General features: G+C 43.5%; 1 pseudogene; it reads left to right on the top strand.

The window, feature by feature from the left end:
• The first annotated feature begins 831 nt into the window (after positions 1 to 831).
• LOC107710179 (uncharacterized) lies at positions 832 to 5,375 on the top strand (annotated as a pseudogene).
• Positions 5,376 to 5,944: the final 569 nt, after the last annotated feature.

Below are 5,944 nucleotides of genomic sequence, written 5' to 3'. Positions count from 1 at the left end.
CCTTTGGTAAAGGGGAGCACTGCTAATACTACCACGAGAACAGCCCACGGAGCGAACCCAGCAAAGGGGTGCTCACTGAGGACCTACCCTAGAAAGGACAGAAACACACAGGTCACGGAAAACACTGCAAAGAAGGCTAGCAGATGGATTCACACAACCACCAGCGCATTTTATATATTCAAAATGGATCGTACTCACTCACCATGGTTCCCGCGCAGGGGCCCCATTCAAGAAGCGAAGCCCGAAGAAGCCTCTAGTCTGGACCATAAGTAAGGTGGTTACTATGTAAGACAGAGAACCAACCGAAAACATCATAGGTCCAGCATAGGAGACTGCAATGCAGGCGCAGGAGGTTCCTACCTAACCTCGGTCAGGTGGAGAAGATGGTGGTTACAGGGTAATTAGGAAGGGGAAGATGAGGGCAGATGTTAAACCCCCCGAGGGAGATGAGTAGATGTTCAGGTATCACTCTGGTCCGGACGAGAGCGTTGGGAACGCCTCGTCTGGATCACCTCCCTCAGGTCTTGCCTACCTCCCTTTGACCCGTGATTCCTCCTAGCCCTACCCGCAGGTGGGGGAGGAGCACGAGCCGCGACACTAGCCTTCTGTGCCCGTCTCTGATCCTCAGACCGAGACGGGCCAGGACCCCTGGGTTGTTCGGGCTCAGACCTGGACCTTCGTGGAATGAAGGTTTTGAAGGCCGCTGAGCGTGCCTTCGCCTCCCTGAACTTCTCAACCTCCATCTCGACGGAGGTACCAAAAAGTTCGGAAGACGAAACCGGAGCATCGAGGAGAAAGCCCCTCTCTTTCTTCTGCCAGGTTCACCCACAGATGTCTCTCCGTTACCACCAGGGCCGCCATAGATCTGCCCATAGCAGAGGCGGCCTGCTTAGTAGCACGGAGAGCAAGATCCATGGTAGCACAACTCAGCTACCTCATCAGGAGAAAGGCCTTCCCCTTTATCCAGGTCTTTCAGTAGATCAGCCTGATAGGCCTGAAGCATCGCCATTGTGTGCAACGAAGCGACAGCCTGACCTGCTGCTGCGTATGCCCTGCCATTTAAGTGAGATGTATCCTGAAGGGGCTTACATGGCAAGGAGGGAGTCCTGAGAGAGGATGTCTCACCCATAGAGAGATAGCTAGCCAGCATCTCTTCTACAGGGGGCATCTTCTCATAGCCGCTTTCGCGCATCCCCTTGGTGTTGGCATATCTCGTATGCTGGAACCGATGGATGCGTGAAGAAAACGGCCTCTTCCATTCCTTTTCAAACTCCGTATGGAGATCAGGAAGAAAAGGAATGCTCACCTAAGCTGGGGGGTTACGGTCAGACAGATAACACTCGTCAAGACGACCTCGCGGCGCCACCTTCCTGGCCCGCTTCCACGGCAAGTCAAGCGCAGGGCAGGAGGATTGGGAGGGCTCAGCCTCAACTTCTTCGCCCTCCTCAGACATCTCCTGCTCTTCCTGGGCCAAACCCAGCAGAGCACTGGCCGCTGGATCAGACGATGTTAGGGAAATCACATCATCATTCTCCAGCGGCTCACCCTCGTCCACGGCCGAAGAGCGTGAGAGGGAAAGCCCCCCCTTAAACTCATCGTCCAGATCCGCCTGCGATCCCCACGACCTCATTCTTCTCCGTGCCTCAGCGGCGGCTGTTCCTGAACCGCGGGGAGCAGACGGCTGCCCCTCCTTCCTCAAAATGAGAGACAGACGAGAGCGGAGCTTTTTCATTGAAAAACGCTCGCAGTCGTGCAGGCTTTAAACTGCTTTGCGTCTCTCCGTCAGATAACCCCATGTGCGTGATGCGTCATTACAGGTAGGCTATTTCCCTAAACCTCCACACAGCTCGTATTTTTCCGCCAAGGGGTGAGAACGTAATGATTACGAAAACGATTATTTATTTTTGATAATTATTATTTTATTTCAGTTAGTTTTTCAATAACTGTTGTTAGTTTCGTTTCATTTTAGTTTTTCAAATATTTTGACGTTTTTATTTTATTTCAGTTTACGAAATTGTTTTATCATCAATCATTTTAGTCTTAGTTTTAGTTTTCGTTTACGAAAATAACCTTGCAAAAAGTCTGTTTGCAAAGCACCAAAACTGTGACTGATTTACCAAAGAATCGACAGTGAAATGTACCAAACAAGCTAATAATGTAAACGAAACACACTGCATGATTTTCGGCTGTCCCAGACAAAAGATTGGCATCATTAAACAATTGTGCCGATTTCTGTGATCGTGGCTCCTAATCTGTGGTCCTATATTGTACAGTGAGAGAGGTTCAAAGACGGCTGTTGTCAAGGTCTTGCGACCAAAGATAGCCTACAATAATTTTCTGACAGTGTCAGAAATTCAGCATGATCATTGCACAGCGTCTTTGCTGCTACGACCCACGCTTACTGACCAGCCAATAAAAATGCGACATGAAATCAACACGACATGGCGCTAAAACTGCTTAATTCCAGCTCTTATCCCTTCCTCTTTCGCAGCTTCCACTTTTTTTCAGCACACATAAAAACTACAACTCCCAAAGTGTGATTTTTCATACTCTTTATGTTTACCACTAGCACATGATGATGATGTTTTATTATTCTATAGAAACGTGCATCATAGCCTACAAGTCAAGAGGTGTCATCATCATACAGTATACATGCATGTCGTACGCAGGTTTATTAGATCTATGTTGCACAGTGTGATTTGCAATGATTTTGTAGGACTGCTAAAATTGTGCAGTGTGTAGAAGGCATAACACACCAGTTACATCAAAAGTCAATTTTTTTGTGAGGTAGACAGTAAATAGTAGAAATAGATACTACGCTAGGATTTTTACTGTTCCTGTCTGGCCACCCCATTTGAAATTTCCTGGAGGTGCCACTATTCTACAGGAGGGTAAATCATTTATTTTTGAAGGTTATTACATGTGAGGTGTATGTAAAGGTGACCCATACTTGGAATTAGTGCTCTGCGTTTATCCCATCCAAAGTGCACACACACAGCAGTGAACACACACACACCGTGAGCACACACCCGGAGCAGTGGGCAGCCATTTTTGCTGCGGCGCCCGGGGAGCAGTTGGGGGTTCGGTGCCTTGGTGTTGAAGGTGGGAGAGAGCGCTGTACATTCACTCCCCCCATCTACAATCCCTGCCGGTACGAGACTCGAACCCGCAACCTTTGGGTTACGAGTCCAACTCTCTAACCATTAGGCCACGACTTCCCCCAAGTAGAAAGAAACAGAAAAATCGACAGAAGAAGCGCCAGTGTGCCTGTAATTGTTGTCATAGGTACTGTATATGTTTCAGTGCCTTTTCTGGACAGTAGGTGGGGCTGTCAGTCAGGTCCTTTTTTTCTCCAATTGTTTCTGAGGAAAATTATGATAATGAAAATTTGTCTTCTCCCTACATTTGGTCAGAATATTTATTGTAAAAACTCTGGCATCTGAATATCTATACAAAATTTACATGGTAACATGCTATGAGAAGGCTTCAGATCTGAAGGAAAATTTATTTTTAAATGTAAACTATTGGAATGAGAGTTTTTTTGTTTGTTTGTTTTAACATTATTATGTAAAGTAATGTGTATGCAACAAAAAATGTCTGCATTTTAATAGGTGCTTAAACTCTTGAATTCTTTCTCAACAGACATTCTGACATTTGCCTCCATATTTTACAGAAAGCCAAGGTTTCCACCACACAGACCAACTGATCAAGGTCCTCCAAAACTATTCCGTCTACATACAGAGAGAAAATTGCTTGATGAAAATGGAAAAGTCCGAAAATGGACTTATGGGGAAAAAGATGTCAGAAAACAAAACGAAATTGTTCTGCTGTTGGGAGAGACTGGCGTCGGCAAGACGACTCTTGTCAACACAATGGTCAACTACTTACTGGGAGTGAAGTTTGAGGATGAACTATGGTATGAAATTACTGAAGAAACAGCTGGAGATCAAGCAGATTCACAAACCTCTGAAATCACTGTGTATGAGGTCTTTCCTGTAAATAGTGACATGTCTCTCACCATCATTGATACTCCAGGCTACGGAGACACTAGAGGACTGGACAAAGATCTGGAAGTTGCTGAGAATTTAGCTACTCTGTTTCAGAGCAATGATGGAGTTTGTGAAGTCGACGCTGTGTGTTTTGTGATTCAAGCATCTAAGAATCGTCTTTCAGACAGACAGCATTACATTATCAGTTCAGTTCTCTCTTTGTTTGGAAAAGACATTGTGAACAACATTGTGTTTTTAATCACACACTCTGATGGTCTGCCACCCAAAAATGTACTTGATAGCATTAATAAAGCTAAAATCCCCTGCAGACGAGACAAAAGTGATCAACCTGTTTATTTCTTATTCAACAACCGGCAGGCTGAAGCCCGTCAAAATGAGAGTCGTTACATTCGTGCTCAAAGAGACGCCTGGGAAGACAGCATGGAAGAGATGAAGCAATTCCTTCAGTCTCTGAATGAAATGAACAGAAAAAATTTAGAGTTGACTTCAGATGTCCTGATGGAGCGCATTCGATTTGAAGCAACTATCTGCAACTTACAGCTGCGAGTTCAAGAAAAAGAGTCAAAAAAGTCTGAAAAACTTCAGATTCAGGAGGCAATAAGAAAAAACAAGGAAAAGATTGAGAGGTGTAAAAACTTCACCATTAATGTCAAAAAGGCTGTCAAAATGAAGGTGCCCATTGAGAGCAAGTCATGGAAGAATAAGAAGGCGACGACCTGCACCATCTGTGAGGAAAACTGTCATGAGTTTGACTGCTGGTGGGTTTCTGATCCCAGCAAATGTGAAGTCATGAAGAAAGGCTACTGCACTGTGTGCACAGGGAAGTGTCATCACAGCAAACATGTCAGAGAAAACAAGAAATATGTCATTAGCATCCTAAGCACAACGATCGAGTTTGATGATTTTAGAAAGGAATATGAAAAAGCCCAAGAACAAACAAAGACATATTTGTTTTTAATGCAATATCTTGATAAAGATCTGAAGAAGATTGAAAAACAAAAGTCAAAGCTTCTGTCCGAAGCTTACCAGACCATCAAGCATCTGTCTCAGATCGCATTAAAACCAGACTCTGCCTTCACTCTTCAGCATCTGGACTTCTTCATCCCCAGAGTGAGGGAGACTGGGAAAGAAGAATGGGTCCGAGAGCTGGAGGAGATGAGGAGGAAAGCTGTAGCTGATGAAGCCAATAATGATGCTCTGAGTTATCTTAAAGCTGGCCTGACAAAACTTTTCTTAGGTAGGCAATGAACAAATGCAGAGAGGACAATGAATGAAACAATAAAAATTAAGACTGATTATAATGCAAAATCAGTGCAGGTGAGGATCTGTAGATTTGAAAATAAAAAGAAAAGTTATCGCAGTTGATTAAGTTGAAGTTAAGTTTCATGTCTGCTTTTAGTGTTTATTTAAAAAAAAAAAAAAAAAGGCAAGCATGGTAACATCTCCAATCTGTTAGTTCATGTGCTGTAATAACAAATACATTTTGGGTACTGGATGATAGCTTTACTTAACAGAAAACTGTGCAACCACAAACAGATATTTGGTCACTATTGTGTAATTTCTGATTGAGCCCTTCTATATTTTATGTGCATCATTTTATTTATTTTATGTTTTATGTTATTTTCCTTGAGTTTATCAGCATGCCTGTCTCTTAAAAAAATAAAAATAAATAAACTCTTATTAAACAAAACTAAAGTTGATACAGTAATATTTATAAGACATAGTCAAATCTGCAGTTTTTCATTGGTTTTGTGTTGTATTTCAGCCAAGATTTCAATGACCAAACTGTAACATGCAAAGTGAGCAGGTAGAGGCGAGGATCTAAATGTGAGGAGTATTTAATAGAAAAGCAGCAAAACATACCAAAAACACTGGGAACACACATGAAAAGCACAAACATGAACATTGACTGACAAACCACGGGTGGAACACAA

The sequence above is a fragment of the Sinocyclocheilus rhinocerous genome, unplaced genomic scaffold (genome assembly GCF_001515625.1).
Source record: "Sinocyclocheilus rhinocerous isolate Xijiao unplaced genomic scaffold, SAMN03320098_v1.1 scaffold207, whole genome shotgun sequence".
Lineage (NCBI taxonomy): Eukaryota > Metazoa > Chordata > Actinopteri > Cypriniformes > Cyprinidae > Sinocyclocheilus > Sinocyclocheilus rhinocerous.
Note: the sequence above shows the minus strand (reverse complement) of the source record. Positions and strands in the feature narration are given on the sequence as shown.